Genomic DNA, 20,383 nt, shown 5'->3' with positions numbered 1-20,383 from the left:
GTGTTTCACCCCAGAGACATTTTTGGCTGGCTGTGGTGAAGGAAAGGAGTTGGTTCTGATGGAGGGTTTCAATCCAGAGCTTTTATTCTGGCCCACAGGCCTCTGAATCCAGCAACAGCTCTAACAGAACTCCCCGAACCATGCAGGGGGGGAAGGGGTAGAAAGCCACCAACCAGGTACAGTATGAGAGGAGGTCTTAAGGGAGAAAGGACACCTGGATGGCCCAGTTTCCCCCCCGCCCCCCAGGGGGTAGAGGGTATTCTTTGAATCTGCCAATCACTTGATGCTCTTCTAGAATTCCAGGATTGACAGACAGTGCTTGGCAGGGGTCAGGGAGGGGAAAGGAGAGGTGGTTGACACACCTGGGAGGGAATCTTCAGGAGAGGGACCCAGGTTTCTGAGGTTAACCCTGAAATCACACCACAACAGGTGGGATCTGCACAGTGTGGGAATGTACAATGTCCTTGATAGCAGATTAGCAATCAAGTACTGTTTTTCATTTGATCTGCAGCCAACAGTAGACTACAGTATAGCTCCAGTTTGCAACTGTGTGTTACCTCGTGGCTTTCCCCAAAACTGCTGGTTTGGAGCTAAACACTTGGGATGGAATATTGTCGGAGTTGCCGCTTCAGTCTGGGAAGGAAAAATATGGTGTCCATAGTGGGCTTAGCCTAGGAAGTGGTTACAGGAAGACTTGTGTGCTTTCATGAGTCATTTGTGGTTCTAGGCCTATGTGTTGCTTAGTCCCTAAATATGTCACTGCATCTGTCCTGGACAAGACTTCAGAGCTCTAGTGAACTGCCCAGCTGCAGTGTGTCATCACTCCTGATCCCCATGTGTGCCAGTTAACATGTGTGCATGTTTTTCCTGTGAAGACTTCTGGCTACTGTGCAAAACCTTTTAAGTAAGCATGGTCTGATACTGTCCCTCTGTTGCATCACATCCTACATTGCATTCTCAATGAGGAAGATGAATGCCCTCTCTGTTGGTGTTTTAAGCAGCATTACTGTGAGTTTTTTTAATTATTTATACAGGCTAATCAGACTTGGAATATCCAAAGTACGTTCTTGGAGCTTTTCTAGTGAGAGAAGATACATAAAGTAGTGATGTGTGGAGACAGTTATTTAAGCACTAAATGAGTAACTGCTGTAGTATGCTTCCTGGAAGGCTGTCAGAGTTGCTTATGTACAATATGATCACAGTGGTGTATGGATGTCCAAATGTCTTGGCTCTCTGGGTGATTGTGTGGTGGAGCTGGCCACCCAGTGATTTGTCCAAGCCCCTGATGTGTCTCCTATTGAATTTCAGCTTGAAGCTCTGCTGAAACCATGTCTCACTTCCATTTGGAAAAGGTGATGGATTAAATGTCATTGAAGCTAGAATTTTCCATTGTTTCTTAAGGAGCAAAGACAGGACCCAGCATCCTGACTGGGAAGAGATTGGTCACATGTAAGCTGTTTCTGTCATTACTGCTTATCAGCTGTGCAAGAAGTGAACTGGGTCAACAATTCATTGCTGACCAAAAACTGATGGGAGGCCTAGAAGCCTCCCAGCAGGCTAAACTGGCTGCCTAGTCTATACCCAGTCACCACTCCTTTTGAAAGTAGCTGGTGAGCAGGAGATTCTGATTATTTTTGTAGTTTCATCTTGCTTCTGGGAATTAAGACAGTCTCATCTTGAATTGGCTTTCCCTTTCTTTCAAGTTCCTTGTATTGCTAGCAGGACGACCTCTTCTTCCTCAAGCAGATCAGAATACTCTCCATAGCCAGCAAGAATGCAGAAATTTGCTTTATTTATCAGCCTCTCTAGGTCCAGCTGCTTTCTAATTCTTACCCACTGCTTTCCTCCTCCCTCCTACATATATGGATATTTGAAACAGTAGCTTGCTGCCTTTGGCTTCTCTGTGACCCCTCCTGTGCTGCTGCTTGTGTGTGTGCTATGTGCCACTTAAGCCAAAACCACAGACCACTCTGTGTCCACGTGTATCAGAAGCACAGGGCCTGATGAAGTAACGGGAACTTATCATTATGCCAGGTTCTTCATGAAGATCATAAAGATGATGGCTTTTTCTCCACTGTCTTGTCGCACAGACTTACATAAACGTGTGCTCTAGTGTCAATGTTTAACATCCTGGCTGCTGGGAGCATGCACTTGGGCGTGAAGGGCAGCACAAGTCCAAGTGTGAACTGCCTGAACTAATGTCCACTTTCAGGCTTCAGTCTGTATTTTATGAGTCTCAATCCACTGTGTCTTTGGCAAGAAGAATGTTCTGCCAGAAAATATGTACAGCTTAAATGTTAAGGCCCAGGTTGTGTAAGAGTGGGGACAGTGTAAGGGGTGGGGGTTTCAGTTACCCGTAGTCATGATCAGTGCGACACTACAAAAGTTAAACAAAAAAGAACCTGATTGTTTCCTTCCATTTCTTGCAGCATGTTGACCTCTGTGAATGCCACCCTTTCATTTCCATGACAAGCTCAATCAAAGTATGAGAGCCTTGCAATTGCCTTTTTGAAAGCTTAGAGCTGAGCTCTGGTATCCCAGCTGCAGGTGTCCAGGAAAAATGGGGAAGACAGGCAAAGTGAAGGTGGCTTCTTGGTCATCAGGGCATCATTACTGAAAATACCTGAGTAAGATTAAGCAATCAGCGTGCCCAGTAGAGGTGAGCAGGTACTGTTCAAGGAAGGGTCATCATCTCCCTCCCTACTCTTATGTCAGCTTTGAGCTTTGTCCATCTGAGCTGAAAGACAGGAGCAGCCTGTCCAGAAGAACTCTGCCTGTGAGAGGCTCCAGTAGAGTCCTCCCACCTTGAAGATGGTCTTTGTGCAAGAGACCCAAAGATCACCAGGATGTCCCCATATCTTCAGATTCTGTGACAGGGCTTTTGTAAGCAAGTGCAAGGATCTTTGCTCAATGGTTTCTATAAAACCCTCTCTAGCCAACAGAAGTTCTCCATAATAGGCAGTGAACACAGGAGAGGGACAGGAGTGCTTCCCAGTGACACCCAGCAGAACAGGTAGTGAGGCTTTGGTGCTACACCAGGGAGAATCTTGTTAATCATTGGCAGACTTTAAGGAAAGTGTGTCACAACTCTTCTTCAAAACAGAAGAGTGAAGTTTCTTTTCTAGTAATTTGGAGGTAGATGTGGGATGTCAAACAGGAGTGGCTGGCTTTTGAGCGAGCTTCTCCCATGAAAGAGTAAGTACAGGACTTGGAGTGGTTATCCCAGCACTTGTTACAGCACCAACCCCCTTTGCGTTTAGCTGCTGTGTCACATGGCATGAACTAAGAAATTTGATGGCTTCAGCAGACCAGGCTGAAGTCACTGCTTTTAAGCCAGGGTATTAATACACAAATCAGTTCTGAACACATATTTTCTTCTGTGTGCAAGTCTCCAACATTAGTTTACAGCCCTGCTGCATGTGGTTTTTCATAATTACAGCTGGAAATTCATAATGGGATTTTTCCTCTGGAAAAAATGCAAGTGCAGGATATCAGCACCAAAGAGTAGTGCAGCAAGTGGAGGCCTAAGGGTGTTTTGAAACCACAGTCTAGCAGGAGTCTGATTTGCCGGCTGTGTTAAAATACTGATGAGGCCTTACATGGCGTACTGGGTGTAGTTTTGGCCTCCCTAGTACAAGACAAATGTGATTTAGGGAATGCAGTGATGGGCCACAAAGGTGATTAAGAGACTGAAGCATCTGTCACAGGAGAAGGGGCTGAGGGAGCTGGGGCTGCTCAAGAAGGTTCTGGGAGATCTGACCAGTGTGCTCTAGTACCTGCTGGGAGGAAGAAAGGATGAGGGGCCTAGACTCTGCTCTGGAGAGGACACAGTGGGGACAAGGACAACCACACAATTCCATCTGAACACGAGGACCTACATTTTTCCTGTGAGGGGTCAGACACTGGAACAGGTGGCCCAGAGACACTGCAGAGTCTCCATCCATGAGATGTTCAAACTCTGTTTGCTCTGTGCTCTGCCTTCTGCTCCATGTTGATTCTTTAGGGTTATTTGTTTACTAAGCAAAGATGTCAGGCTTGCAGAGCCAGTGACTTCAAACTGTGGCTGCGAAACCTGCTCAGCAGGAAACCAGGGCAGCAGTAATATGCCATCCAGATGTAGGAGTGTAGCCACAATACACCCAGCTACAGTTGGGAACTTGCAGTAGCAAAGCAGTAAGTGATCCCCAGCCCGTTGATAGAGACCAGCAGGGGCACAGACGTGAATACCAGGAGAGCAAAGACTGGTAAGAGTCAGCATGGCACGGACAACAGCAAGGACACCTCTCAGTCCAGCATGGTCCTGGTGAAGGGAACGAATGGAAAGCCTCTTCCAGGGGACCCTGCTTTCCAAGAGTCCTAGTGGCACACGGGGCTGCGCAGGAGTGGCAGTGATGTGGCACTTCCTGGCTGTTGGCAGTGTAGCAGAGCAGCTGTTCTACCTCTTGCATACCTCTGAACTGACTGAAGTGTTACTAGGTGTCTGGTACTCAAGGAAAACACCAGGTTTTAACAAAGGGGAAGGGAAAACATCATACCATGATAATTATGGAAACAAGGAGTGGAAGCTGTTTGACAAAACAGGGCCTGATTGCATGCAGATTGTTCTTTCCCATCTACTTGCAAAGCTTATCCCACTCCTTTCTGTTTCCATCTCAGACTTCCCAAAACACACAGCCATATACCATAGGTTGATGCTACCGTAGCACAATTACAGGAAAGAGGTAAAAAACTTCAAATGGCAAATGTTACTTCTTGTCATTTAAGTCAGGGTAAGGTGTATCTTGCAGTTTGCAAGGATATAAATGACTCCTCGTTCAGCCACAACAGGTGAAATTCTGTTTGACGGGGCTGTAGTGAACAAAAAAGCAGGAACAAGTTACCAGTGAGTGCTTCATGTTTTGGGTACTCACAATTAATATGCCAGCTGCTGGAGAGAGAATGAGGGAGCTTTCATATACAACCCCAGAAATGTAAGTGGCTGCCTGCTGATTTTAACCAGAATATTTATCCTGGATAAACTTGCTAAAAATAAAATTAAGCCAATAAAATAATAGTATTCTTGATCTGGTTATTTTGATAGAAAGTAAGTTTGAGCACAAGCATATGGGCAGGAAGAGTTTGAATGAGAGGACTTGTAAACAAGCTTGATTCCGTCTGTTTTGTAGTGCCAAGCCTTTGATGGTTTACTTTCTTTTTAATTAATGCACACCACAGAGGAGCTGGTATTTTCAGACACTTTCAAGACACTTCTGCAAGGGCAGAGTGAAACTGCAGGTTAAAGTGGAGCATGTGTTCCCTTTATCAGCACAGCTCACAGCAGCAGTGTGCCATTGCATGTCCTTGCTAAATGGGTGAAGTTTTGACATCCTCTTTTAAGAGGCTAAAAGCCTTATCAGTTCAAGGGGGTGAATGCTGAGGGGCAGGACCATGGTTTAAAAATAAATCTAGCAGCAAGAAAAAATTATATTGAACATCTGCATTTGAGAAATACTGGGAATTTCACAGGAAATTCCTTTAAGAAGACCTGGTTACAGAAAAAAAGAAAACAACAAAAAACTGTCAAAACCAGCCTTTCAGTTTTGTTAGGGACATGCAGAAATTTCATTAAACTTCCTCCAATTCTTTATAGAATTTGCAATCATTCTGTTTAACAGCTTTCACAGAGGTTTATTTAAAGATCTTGTACCTACTTAAATTTGATTTGGCTATTTATATGTCTGCTTCTCCATCAGTTGTCATGCTGATGACATTTCTTCCGTCCTGATTTCACAGTGGCCTTTTTCAAATCACTAATGAAATACTAACAAAATAATTTTATTTTTTTTAACTGCAGGCCTTACCTAATACAAAAGTTCACCCTCATAATGTGACAGAAGCTGCTACATCATCCACAAAGGGCAGCAAAGCAGGAAAACGAGTCTGTGGCAGAGTCCCAGGACAGAAGCAGGAGTCTCAATTTAGATAGCCAGGTTGCTGCTTTCTTTTAAGCAAAGGCAGGCATTAAAAAGGAAGTCTGAAGCTTTCACCAGATACAAAGGCTTCCTCTTGTACAAACCCAGGCTGAGCAAGCCCAGTTATATTCCAGACATAGCAGAGGGCAGAGCTGACCCAGGCCTGTGATGTTGGCACCCCACCCAGCTCAGGAGACACCCACTTTGCTGGTCTATCACAAAGGTGAAATGTCTCTGGGCTGTTTTTTAAATTGAGTATTTCTTCCCCTTCTCCCAAATCCTTCCGATCCTCCTTTGGCAGTGTTTGAGGCTTTAAATATTGGATTAATCATTTTACTTTAAGGTATTTTTGCAGTCTTTCAGAAGCTTCTCTCGTCTATGAAGGGAAAAAAAGGTCAAAGAACCCTCCAACCTTTAGGCGTCAAAGGCATGTTTCTCCACATTTCATGAGTGGAAGGAACAAGCCTATTACTCCTGTATTTCCTAGTCCCTCCAAAACTGAGGCCTGCAAGGCTCTGTTGGCTCATGTCAGTCAGTGGGCCACAGCCATAGAACAATACCTGGTGCCTGCCACAAAGGAGAAGATGCAGTTTTAGAAGAACATGCTGGTGAGGACCAGGAGCCGGTAGGGAAGGGGAAGGTGCTTTATGTCCTGAATCTCCTGTGAAGACAAGAGGTGCCCTCGCTCCCCAAGAAAATAGCCCAGCTTCACACCATTGTCACTTTCTGCAAGCAACTGAAGGGCACAAGAGATTTAAGAAGTAACGGCAGGTTAAAGGGTAATAAATGGCAGCTCATACACCTCTACGTAAAATTTGAGATGCACTGACTCTAAAACATTCCTCCTGCAAAGAAAACAAAAAAGCTTTCTTATGTTTATAAAAGTTCTGGCTGTAAGAGACTGTTTTGAGCAGGCTCTGTTAAGAGTCCACTGCACATCCTTAAGTGAAACACAGCAGAAAGGTACACTATAAGCAAAAGTCACAACACAACTACAGAAACTAGTTGAGAGTACTGTCACGAGAAGGAAGCCATCTAATAGATCAAGGTGCATAAAAATTGCAGACCAAAGTTGCTCGTAATGCTTGTTCCTAGACGTTGCAAGGAGAAATTGAAGAGAAGGGCTGGCAAGAGACCAGTACTGCCCAGATTAGCTATTTCCTATGCTGGATCCTGTGAGCTGAAAGCAGTTCAGAGGGAGCCTACCAGCAGAATGCTCCTTTGAGCCACCTACAGTCAGAAAATAACTGGCTCAGAAAGCTACTGCCATTCTGAGTACACACACCTGAGCTCTCTGGAACACTCTAGGCAGGGAACTCATGGCTGGTGGCTCACAGATGCCATGTCCTCAGCCCTGCTCTCCAGGGTTGAACCGAGGGGTGTGAATGCCCTCTCCTGGCTAGGACTGGCTCCTGTTGCTACACTCCAGTGGCAGTGCTCCTGCACCTGGGATTTCCAGTACAGAGATGGAAAAAAAACACCTACCACTTTTTTGGATTCTTCTTGGATAACACCATCCAAGCCCAGCTACCCACTTGATATATCAAGTACACTGACTGTGAGGGCTGAAACAAACCCAGCACACAGAGCAGGCTCCCTGGGAAAAAAAAAGAGGTGTTGGAAATTCCTGGGAGTGGAGAACACTGAATCACTGAATGACAAAACCCACTGCATGTAAAATGCAGACTTCTCCATGACTCCTAAGCCTGGATTCTCTTAAAACAGAGTAAGAGCCTTCAGCTTGCACTACCCTGTCACAATCCCTGAGCTCTTGCCACTGAGCTCCCATGGCTGCAGGACTGCCTGAGGCCAGTGAGGCTAAAGCCACCAGAGTCTCTCAGGCAGAGCTCAGCTGGCCTGTGGCTAGAAGTGCTCCTGACCTGCAGGAGAACTGTGCAATAAACCCAAGATAAAAGCATTTGGAAACTTCCCCAGAGCAGGGGAGGCATATCATGGCTGTACAGGAAGCCAGGCTGTACCTCTTCATTGGTGTGACCTGCTGCAGTTACCCTGGCAGTCTGGTCTGTGAGCAAAAGCAGCTCCAGAGCAGTGAGTCTCGTTATGCTGCCTACACCAAAGCAAGTTTTACAGTGGTCATCTGCTGCAGATGTCCTTCTCAGAATGAGTTCTGTACACATTTTGTCTTCCAAAGAGCCAAAACAGCTTCTGAGATGAATGCACACTTTATATGATTTATTGACCCCTTCACTGACAGAAGTATTGACAGAACTACTGTGCTTGCAAATGCTGCTTGAGCACAAAACTAAATGTCAGACAGGATGTTACACCCCATGCCCACCACAGCTTTCTCTCTAAAGCTAGAATCAGAGGACACTAATCAGTTTCAACTTCTGCAAGAGAGTCATGTCTTTTCTATGGATGATGGCTTATACTGCCTTGTTTTGTAAATAACACTTTTCTATAATCACACTTTTTTATAATCACTGAAGCAAGTCTCCCTAACTGTCACCCTTCCAGTAGACTACTCATGTGCTGTTTAACCCTTTCCTTCCACTTGAGACAGATCTCATTTCACTGCACCAAAAAAGGAGAGAAGCTCAACTCTTCTAAAGATACAAGCTTTAGAAGATTCACACTAAGAAATGTGCAATTCATGTTCTTCTTCTCACAGTAATTTAAACATGTGGTTTCAAAAAGCCCTGTGTAAGACATCTTCTGCTGGGACCAATACAGACACTGCTGCAGAATCAGCAGGTTCTGCTGGCCACAGGACAGAATAACAAACACATTTCATTCCTGTCTCTTTCACTCCAAAGTTTCCATTCCACGGGAGTACTCCTATATTAAGTACTGACTATCTGTGACTGCAGATGTTAAAATATGTCAAGAAAATAAAACTGTCAGGCTGACACATGATCTCCTCTGTGCTTCTCTACTAAGACGTCTACCTCTGTGATACCGAGTGAGAGGGACTAATCTGATTTATATTTATGCCTTGTTGTAAATGATCAAATCGGCATCCAAATTTATTAAAAAATGTTATAAATTTATTAGATTGACAAACAAAAAATAGAATATTATAAAACCGCCACAGCCAAGACAGCGTCAACCCCGGACTTTGATACTGCGTCTCCCCAGAGTTTCACACCAACTGCTCCAGGTAGCCAGCTTATATAGAGTATATTCTGCCTGGAGCAAAAATGACCTAAGATTTCTGTAAGTCTCTACATATGTATAACAGGAACTATACAGATTTGGTCCCATACAAAAGTCAGTCTATATGTTTGAATGGCTGTCTGGGCTCCTCGAGATAGTCTACTTTTCAGTTGTAGCCAGGACATCACCATTCCTCGATTATATATATGTAATCTCTTCCAGATGCGTTCTGTAAATGTTCTGGACGTTCCTGGGAAATGGTCGATGATAGCCCAGGAAAGACTCATTCATTCGTTAATAGTCATGATTTTATCTGGGTGAGTCTGGGAAATCTTTTGAAAGGAAAGCCCTGTTTCTGGCTGTGGGGGTCAGAGGCATGGTTGGATCTTTATAATTTTTATACAGTTACAAAGCATGAATTATCTCTATGATATACTACAATCCCCATTTATTTTACCCATTTAATTCATGCTTCTACTTTATGAATTTTCTATTTCTACCCATCACCATTGAGGGTTCCTCACAAGCGGAGTACCCCTTATACTATTCGATATTCCCCTTGTGGGATGCCCTGATACACTATACTACTTCTTTCTTCTGTGTTTTGCCTTTCAAACCTTGCCAGTGCTTCTGCAGCATCGCTGGAATACCTTCTCTCCCCGAGCCTCATGATCTTAGATGCATCACCTCCGGAAGCTCCCTCTGAGTCTATGGGGACTATTGCAATCTGATTCCCCTGACTACAGAGTGGATCAGTCTGATAAAACATGGAATCAGACAGGGTAGGTATGGCATTGTGTGTTTTTAGAATCAGTTGTTCCTTTTGTAACTCAATAATGGTTCGGTCCTCGGTTCCCCCCCATGTACTTCCCTCACAATGGTTTCTCCCTATTGGAGCTGCCCCCCCTCCCCTGCCTGTCATGGTACCCACCCCCCTTATCTCGAGAATTCTCTGTGCCAGTCATTCCTTAATTTGATGTATGATTTGCCCCTGTGGTTTTTCCCCTCCCCTGTGTGATCCTCAGTGGCTTAACTGTAACCCACGCTCCTCCCTGGGTCCTTGCTATTGGTAAGCTTTGTGTCTCCTCCTATCACACCCACTCCCTTTAGCAGCATCCCCCTGGGACCCTGTCTTTGTTGCCTGTCCCTGAACCCACCAGGGAAGAAGATTAAAAGATCCTTGGTACTTATACAGGCGTCCCTCCTCCTTCCTTTGCTTTGGTACCTCGTAGCTGAAAATCCCGCCTGCGCCACCCATGCCGCAGATGGTAACCACTACAAGGGTTCCGGAGGGAATCCGGGAGTGGCACTTTGTGTGGCCATCTTTGGCCGGGCCGCGGGCACCCTAGCCGGGCACCTGCACAGCCCCGCGGCCGCGGGAGAGAGGCTACAGGTAGGAATAGGATCCCGGCTACTGAACAGAGAACGAGGAATATTACATTCTTCCACCATGCTCCATCTAATAACTTGTCCCACCAGGAGGACTGCAAAATCAAATTCCATTTTTGGATGGGGACATGGGCCACCTTTTTGATTTTGGCCGCCAAACCTCATATGGTTTCCCCATAATCGTCAATTTCAATACAACATTCTGATCCATTTAATTTCCCACACACCCCTCCCTCTTTGGCCAACAAATAGTCTAATGCTATTCGATTTTGGTACACAGAGGCTCTCACCTGTGTGTGCTGCTGACTTAGTAAATCCAGGGCTTCAGAGGTGTGATTTGATACAATTTCCAGAACTGCTTGCAATCTGATCAGCCTGTTCAGTAGGTAGATCAGGGTCCTATATCCATAGCTTCCATCCTGTGCCCACATGGCCAGCCCATAATAATCGCTTATTTTTGCCTCTGGCCACTCCTCTTCCCCCCAGGCTTGCCTCCTCCTTATCACCGATATCATCTTCTTCAGACTCCTCTCGTACAACGGAGGAGTCTGAAGAAGACGATATTTCAATTTCGATTTCGATTTCAATTTCGATTTCAAGGTCTCGTACAACAGAGCCCCTAACAGATTGCTTTTCGTTCTTGGGAGAGTGAAGAAAACTGACCTGATCATACCTCAAGTGCAAGACCCTTTCCACCCTGGGGGGTAATTCACTGTATGCCTTTTTTCCACAGATCCAATAAATCCCATCCGGGACTTTCCATTTAATGTTTATTTTCCCTGGGTCTCCCCAGAATTCTCTCACACTTTCCAAGGACTGGAAAGAGTTGGCTCCTGGACTTTGGACCCAGCATAATCCTATTCTCTCGTCCCACTCACAATTTGTATCATTTTTCAGGCTCCAATACCCCAAAGGAGGGGCAGGGAGCAATACCTTGCTTTTTGAATCAGAGTTCACCATCAGAGTAGATACACATGGAGTGTATCCTACCATTTCAGTGTATTCTCTCCCCTCCTGACACAAATTGAGCTAATCACTCTTTGGTCCAAAACCCACCCCTCAAGCCTCTGTACCAATTTTGAGACCCTCAGGCTATCCCATTTCGGAAGTTGCTCAGGAGCCAAACCTTCCCCTTTTCATGGCCATTTCTCCCCAGATTTCAGCCCCCCACAAATCCAACAGTTCGATAAACCAAATTCTGTTGCAATTTCTTGAATCAGATCAATGAATAAGTTCCTGTCCGGGGAAGGTAATTCCCCATCAGCATATTGTTTTTCCAATACCTCGTATTGTTCACTCAATGTTTTCAACCTCTCCTGCTCAATTCTCTGTTTCCTCAATTCTGACTCCCTTCTTTTCATTTCTTGAATTATTTCTTTCATCTTTCCTTCAGGATCCGCATCATTTTTGTTGTTCGCAAAACAAATTTCCCTATCATATTGCAGGCACGCCCTGTCATCATTTGCTTGTGCCAGATCCAATATGAGTGGGTCCTTTTTCCGAGTAATTTTATTATCAAATTTCGTATTCTTTGTCACCCAATACATTTTCCCATTCATCGTGCATATCCCCAACCTTGAGCTATCATAGCACAAAGGGTTCACCTGGTGATATGCAATAAAGATTGATTCTGTCTTTCCCCCGACCCACATAGTTCGGTTATGCTGGTCACAAATGGGGATTGACATCTGTTCTGTGTCACATTTTTTCCTCTGGAACCTGTGATCATTTGACTGCCTGTTCCTTAACCCTGCCTCGGGATTGATGCACCAAGTCCCGATTTCCAATTCACACAATTTCACCCGAGTACCATTTTTCCAACAGTACCTGCTAGTTCTGTTCAGGCATTCCTCTGGGGCTTGGTATATTGAGAGTCCCCCGCCCCCTGTGACTGGGACCAGCTGAGTGCATTTTCCACACTCATCCACGGAGCTTTCGTTGTTCCTGGGGATCTCAGTGCTCAGACTCTGCGTCCCACACATGGCTAGGCTCAGGCCAATCAGGATTCCCACTGGGCATACTCCTCTGCTTTGCCTCCTCCCCCTGGGGTGCCACCAGCGGCGAGGAAGATCATCTTCATGGCAGCAGGAATACTCTTCAGGGAAGACGCCCTTGGACCTAGCTGCATACCTCCTCTTAAAGGCGCCCCACTGAGACACCCTGATTGCATCGGAACTGCACGGGACTCTGATGGATTTCCGGCACTCCACATCCAGAATTTCTGCTTGGGACCTAAGCTTCCCATGCACCCTGTTTTGAAAAATGTGAAACCACTCCTGAGAATCTAATTCAATGATACCCAAACTTGTGGCTAAGGTCAGGACACGGTCAGTCAATTTGAGTTCTTCCTCCAAACACTGTGTGCACAGTCCCTTTGGCCTCTGTCCCCTTCTGCAATGGATCATGAAAACCCCTTGACAATATTCACACTTAAAGTGCACAAACAGATAGCATACACAATCTGACAGTATACAACTGATCCGCTTGTTGTTGGTAACTTATGAGGACATTGGATTCAGATTTTCAAGTTGCCGGGGGAAGAAGTGACCCTCCAATTGGGTGCCTTCTCCTGCTGTTTGGCTTTCTTCACCCTAGACGTGTGTGTCCAGCCCTTCTCCGCTGTCCGAATGGCTGTGTCTGTTGTCAGGAGCACAAGAAAAGGACCTTCCCAGTGAGGAGAGAGCAGTGCCTCTTTCCACACTTTTACAAACACTTTGCTCCAGGCTGAATTTTGTGAATAGCGAACCCCAGAGGAGCACTCTGTGTCACTACTCCCTGTTTTTGAAGTTCCTGTAAGTTTCTGTTGATCGCAACCAAATATGGTTGAATCTGACCATATCAGATGTCCCAGATATCTGACCTCTGGTTCTGTGAACTGCAATTTCGATTTTGAAACTTTCAATCCCTTTTCTCCCAAAAAGTTCAAAAGCCCAATTGTGCTTGTCTTTACCTCCTCCTCCCCTTTTCCTGCGACCAACAAGTCATCTACGTACTGTAGAAGCTTTGTTCCTTCGGTGGGTACAAACTCGCTCAAAACCTGCTCAAGTGCCTGTCCAAATAAGTTTGGAGAATCCACGAAGCCCTGAGGCAACAAAGTCCACCTGAGCTGCTGCTTCCTATTCGTCTCTGGATCTTCCCATTGAAATGCGAAATAATCGTGACTGCCCTCATCCAGAGGACACGTCCAGAAAGCATCCTTTAAATCAATCACGCTCTACCACGTATCTTCAGGGGAGAGATTGTTTAACAAAGTATAAGGATTCAACACAGTGGGAAACAGTCTTAGTTCTCTGATTCACAGCCCGTAAATCTTGCACCAGCCTGAAGCTGCTGTCCGGTTTTCTCACTGCCAAAATCGGGGTATTATGTCATGACATGCACGGTTCCAGTGTGCCTTTCTTTATTAATTCGTCAATCACTGGTTTCAAGCCCCTCCTCCCTTCCATGGAGAGGGGATATTGTTTGACCCGTATAGGTTCTTTGGGTCTTTCAGTTTCCACCTGAATTGGTTCTGTGTCCAACCTCCCAGCCTCTCCCGGGATATACCACACCCTCGGGTCTATCTTCTCCTCATCAGGGGCAGTGAGGCTGTAAAGCTTCACTTTGAGCTGAGCTTTCTCCACTGATAGCCCAACCCCTAGAGCAACTATCATGTCCCGCCCCAGCAAGTTAAAGTCTGCGTCCTTGGCTAATAATATATGACCGATGTGCCTTCTGTTTCCCATGCTTATTTCTACGTTTTTTATGATTGGGACCTCAAAAGGATTCCCTTTTGCCCCTGTCACCACCATGGAATCATTGCTCAAAGAGCATCCCTTCGGTATTTGTAACACCGTCATCCACTCTGCTCCTGAATCCACCATAAACTGTAATTTTTCTTTGTTGGCGCCTTTTTCACCATATCCTTTCCCCGTTCCTGTTTCTGAGCCTCTCTCACCACTGCCACCAGGACTTCAGCTTGTATTTTCTGTTTTTCCTCGTCCCGGTGCATGTAAACTTTCTGAGCTTCCCGCAACAACTCCTGCAGTCTCTGTTCCTGCCAGCCATCTATTTTCTCCAACTTCTTTCTAATATCTTCCCAAGATTTCTCTACAAACTGTGTTTTCAACAACACCATCCCCACTGGGGAATCAGAGTCCGTCCCTGAATACATCCTCAAACCTTTCCAGAGTCTCTCCAATCACTCCATAGGTGTTTCATCCTTCCCTTGACATTCTCTGAGCACCTTGCTCATGTTCTGCCTTTTCGGTACCGCCTCCCTGATACCTTGAATCACCATATTTCTCAGATTTATCATCCTCTGCCTCCCCTCTTCCGTCTGGGCTTCCCAAGACGGCTTTTGGTTTGGCCACCGCTCCTCTCCAGACCCCCCGTTCGGTTTCTGCCTTTTCCAATCCCTGATCGCAGCTGACCGGATCATGTCTCTCTCCTCATTATTAAATAACGACCTGAGGATTGCTTGGAGATCCTCATAAGTGTAAACGCTTGTTCCCAAAAATTTATCCAACCTCTCCGCTACTCCGAGTGGGTCATCCATCAGCTTTCCCATCTCCTTTTTGAACGCCTTTACATCACTGCTGTCAGGGTGTGGACATATCCAATCACCCCGGAGCAGTCGGTACCTCCCGTAAGGGATAGATACCAAGTTTTTCCTCCTCATCCCCACTTTCCCCCCATGGTCGACCTCCTTGTTCTCCTAGTTTGGCGTGCTGGGGAGAGTTGTCCCTGGGGACACCCGCCCACTTCTCCTCGACTTTCGGGGATACTTGCGGCTGCGGCTGCTCTGCAGCCACATGGCAATGTGGGGGAGTGGATGCTGCTGCTTGTTCTGGTGGTGGCAGTGATGCAATCGCCTGGACTTGCGGCACCCCCACCTTGGGAGGCATCCCTGGCGCTGCTTCTGCCAGCCTGGGATCTGGCTGCTGTGGAACCACAAGGTAAGGTGGTGGAAGGTTTTCCAATGGCTCCCACTCCCTCTCTGCTTTTGCCACACGCTGGCAGGCTCTCACTGGGTACAGACCCGGGCAAGCATGCCTCCACATGTCTGCATACTTAATTTCCTCCGGGTCCCGCGGACTGTGACTGTTCACGTGGTCAGACAAAGACTCACGGGTCCAACTTTCAAACATGCTGAATATCAGCCAAACCACGTACTATCAGATCTCCCTCCCTCCCCATTTCTCCATACTAAAATGGATCATCTTTTCCTTGGATTTCCCCCACCTCCGTGGATTCTCATCCCAGTGTTTCAGCATCCACCCCAGAGGTCTGTCTCGGGTTATTTCTCGTAACACTCTCCCGGGGATCTGGGGGATTTTCTCCTGGGTTTTCTTTTGTTCCTTGCTTTTTCCCAACCCCATTTTTTCAAAGAAAGTTACGAATTTCCTTTCCTTCTGCTGTTTTCCCGGGACTTTCGTCTCGAGTCCCGATCCTTTTCCCAACATTGGGTTTTCTGGCTCGTGAAAAGTTGCCAGCCTGACCAAGTTGGACAGTTGACCACCCTGTCGACTTGTAGGTAGTCTTTCTTACCTGTTTCCTCTGGTTTCAGAAGGCGTACAAGTTCCTGGACCTTTCCAGACTTGCTTCTCCCCTTCCAATCCCAAACGTGACTGGTTTTTCCCCTAGACTCTCTCCTAGCCCTGGGTCTCATGTGTTTCAAACCAGAACATCTTGCTTCCCCCTTGACTGACTACTTCCCTCGTGGGACAACGGAACCGCAGTCGTGGGGTCCACACTCACTCTGGGAAAATGTCACATCTCACACACATGTCTGATCACGTTCCACCCAACCATGCAATACTTACTGTCCTTTTCTTGTGTGGAGCTGTTCGTGCACGTTGATTTTTATGGATGGAAAAAAGCCCTCAGATCTCAGAGATCTCTCTAGATCTTTCTGAGTCGAGAATGGGCCATTATCTCCCTTGGCTGTGGCTCTGTTAGCATGCAGCTCCAATCATCATCCGTGGCTCCGGTCTGCAGTTTTTTGTGGATCTGAGTGGATCCAAAATCCGATTCCCGTGCAGGTTGCTGAAAACCAGCGGGGCACCCCCCGGGTGGGAAAAGGTATTGCCGGACCCCAATATCAGATCACGTCGGGCCGTCACCAATTTGTTGTAAATGATCAAATCAGCAGCCAAATTTATAAAAAATTTTATAAATTTATTAGATCAACAATCAAAATATAGAATATTATAAAACCGCCACAGCCAAGACAGTGTCAACCCCGGACTTTGACGCTGGGTGAACCTGGGTCGAACCGACGTAGTGTCAGCGTCTCCCCAGAGTTTCACACCAACTGCTCCAGGTAGCCAGCTTATATACAGTTTATTCTGCCTGGAGCAGAAATGACCTAAGATTTCTGTAAGTCTCTACATATGTATAACAGGAACTATACAGATTCAGTCCTGTACAAAAGTCAGTCCATAGGTTTGGATGGCTGTCTGGGTTCCTCGAAATGGTCTTCTTTTCAATTGTAGCCAGGACATCACCATTCCTCGATGTAATCTCTTCCAGGTGCTGTTCTGTGAATGTTCTGGACATTCCTGGGAAATGGTCGATGATAGCCCAGGAAGGACTCATTCATTCGTTAATAGTCATGATTTTATCTGGGTGAGTCTGGGAAATCTTTTGAAAGGAAAGCCCTGCTTCTGGCCATGGGGGTCAGAGGCATGGTTGGATCTTTATAATTTTTATACAGTTACAAAGCATGAATTATCTCTATCATATACTACATGCCTCAACATACGTTACACATATGGAAGATTCCTGTAAGGGCTGTAGGTGTGCTGGTAGCCCTGTCCCTGGGAAGGCTTTGCCCAGCAGCCAGTCAGGGCAGAGGAACCTTCCACAATTGGGCTGTGAACGACATCCCCCTCCCCCACACTTGCTGCGGGGATAAATGCCCGGATGCCTGGGAAGAACGCCCAGGAAATCAGGCTATGGGAGGAGCTTTAGCAGATAAAGCAGTTAACTGTGACACAACGAGAGCCATTATTCCTTGGGTTTCTTGGAGTAAGCGGGTTCTCCCCTGAAGGGTCGGTTAGGCCCCTCCCCCCTCGGTTTTTCATCCTGGTGGTCCTGCTTCCCTGTCCACACCTGCTTTGCCCTGCTTCACCATTTCCGTGAACCAGCTAATCGCCACAGCGGCCTCTCGCTCTGACGCCTACCCAGGGCAGGTACTGATGGTCAATGTTATGGGTCTCCTACGTGCAGTGGTGCAAAGTCCTGACTGGCTTTTATTAGTGTGGAGATGGGGAGCTGACAACCATTGAGCAAGGGCAGGTGTTAACATTCCCAGTTATCCTGGCAGCAGAGAAAGCTCAAACCCTTTGTGGCTTGCCCTGGCTCATGCATCTCCACAATGGATATGCCTGTAACAACCACTCACCCCCAGCATCTGGGAGGTAAGACCCTGGAACGTGACTCTGGTAGCGACACCACAGGAAAAGGTTTGGAAACTCCACTGCCAATGCCTCTTTTTGCTGGTTCACCCCCTTTTCACATGGCCTGGACAGAGGCCCAGCATGTACCCCCAAAACCAACCCCTGGCACCACGTCCTGGAACTGCTGCTGCAGGACACTGGGGATGTCAAAGCAGGAGCTGAAGGTGAGAAGGTAGTTGAAGAGCAGTATGGCAAACCTAGAAGAGGCTGAGGTAGAGTGGACCCTCCTCACCCTCCCATCATATCCCTTCCGTGGGTCCCGCTGAGCCCCAGTCAGGCCCTGGGTGCCGGGGGCCCAGCTCATCCTGCAGCCTCTCATTGCCCTCCATGCTCACTCGCTCCACTGCTGCCACCATGGTTGAGCTGCAGCCCACAGCAGACCCCCACAGACAGCCTGGGCCAGGCCTCCCACAGGCCTGAGCCACACGGGAAGAGGCTGGAGGATGCTGAGGGGAAAGGAGTTGGAACAGGGAGATAAATTGGAGGAACCGACCTCAGTCAGAGAGAGGAAATTTCATAAGAGGAATAAGACTTCCCACATGAAAGGAAGGAATTGTGTGGTAAATACAAGGTGGGAACAGCAGTACAGCAGAAACTGGTTTGTACTACATCATAAAATGGTCAGTGTAGGAGTGACGGGGGGGTAGGACAGTCAGGACAGAGATGAGAAATCTCTGAAGCCAGTTCTTGGAACTTGTGATTTATTGCAAAGGGCCTGAGCACAGGGCCCTGCTGGGAGCTGCCAGCCACAGCTCAGAGCAGGCCCCAAAGAGGGAGAGAGAGGTAAAGAGAGTGGTAAAGAGAAAGAAGGCAAGAGCATGGTAAAGAGGATGAGAGAGAGAGGTTCCTGTTACAATAACATAAATCTTCTTCTGTGTTGAATACTCTAATTCTTACTAACCAATTTAATACAAGATACAAATCCTATAGCATTTTCATACAGCCTATAAGAATCATCACATTACCATACTGTGTTACATTTTAAACCCTAAAAACTACTCTTTGGACCCCTTCTGCCAAGCTAGTAGGATCTGCTCTGACCCTTGGACTTGTCTGCAAGCAGAGGGTGTTGTTTCATCAAAAGAGGATTACCTTCAGCTGGCCATGCCATTGTTTTCCAGGTGTTCAGTAACTAAGGGATCTCAAAGCTTGCTTTTTTTTCAATCTCACCTATAGTTTCCATATTCTCAAAATCTTTTGCCAGGCAATCATATTTATAAGACTTTCCGTTTCATCTTCCCCAACAGTCAGGAGTCCAATATACAATGTTCTGGGGGAAAAGGCATCTCTAGAGGCATGTTCCTGGAAGTGTCTTATATAAGACATGGAGAATAGCTCTCTGAAGGGAGGAGGGAGCACTGCACAAATGAATTGATAGAAACCAGCAAAGTGTTAATTAGAAGTTCTTCATTATCACAGGAGCAGGCCAATGACAAGGGAAAATAACGCATCCCACACTCCATGTATGATTGAAAGGGCAAGTATATTTCTCTTTCCATTTGAAGAGGATTCCCTAGCCAAACGAGGCATAAAGAGCCATCAATAAGGCAGACCCTCAATGGCATCTTTGCAGGCCAGTGCATTACCTGGTCTAAACAGACCTTGGAAAATACATGAGCAAGATTATTACATGGCAGTCTGTCCCTCACGGCTGGCAGCAGGATTTGCAAACTCAGGAGTTTCTTCCCACTCACTTGTGTCAGTGGATCAAAGATTCACACACAGAAGGAAATGTGATGTTAAACAAAAGTTTTTCAACAACATCTACAGAAAATAGTCCAAGAATAATTTTAGGAGCAACTGACTTGTGAAGAGTCAGTCTACAAGGAATCCTAAAAGTCTATTTTTATAAATGCTGTTGCTTTAGACATCACTTCTGTGGCCATGTAGTTTTTATTTTGCCCTGCCCTATGATAACCCCCTTCCTTGATCTGCAGGTGTGGAGGATGCTGAAACAGCATTATTGTCTTATGTGAGGAGGATGCTTCAGCTGCCAACCCTTGTCCTTTCCCGGCTATGCTAGGCAGACAGACCCCCCCCACTCACCTGATCATGCATCCAAGTGGGATGGAGAAGAGAACTGGAAGGGTCTCTTAGGTGGCAAATGCAAGATGTGGCTGGGGGTGTGTATATTATTGCCATCTGTTAGAGGTGGGACAGTTATTTTCTGTTCTTTGGGCCGCCTGTTAAAACCAGGTGGAGCAGTTTTCTTTATCTCTTCCAGAACCACCCTCCCTCCAGGAGATATCTTCTATTAACAGGGCCATTGAGTGTCACTGCATGGCTGATAAAATTCCATCATCCCATTGGGAGAGGCTCCTCCCAGGGGGAGGAGCCAAGCATTCCTACTTGGATAGAATCTGACATTTGAACACCACAGCAGCCTTTTCCCACTGCATTCCCAGAGGAGCAGCTTTCTTCTCCACTGCATTCCCAGAAGAAGACCATGCCCATCTGCACCACCACTGGACCTTCAGAGGAAAA

The sequence above is a fragment of the Serinus canaria genome, chromosome 14 (assembly GCF_022539315.1).
Source record: "Serinus canaria isolate serCan28SL12 chromosome 14, serCan2020, whole genome shotgun sequence".
In the NCBI taxonomy this organism is placed as follows: domain Eukaryota; kingdom Metazoa; phylum Chordata; class Aves; order Passeriformes; family Fringillidae; genus Serinus; species Serinus canaria.
Note: the sequence above shows the minus strand (reverse complement) of the source record.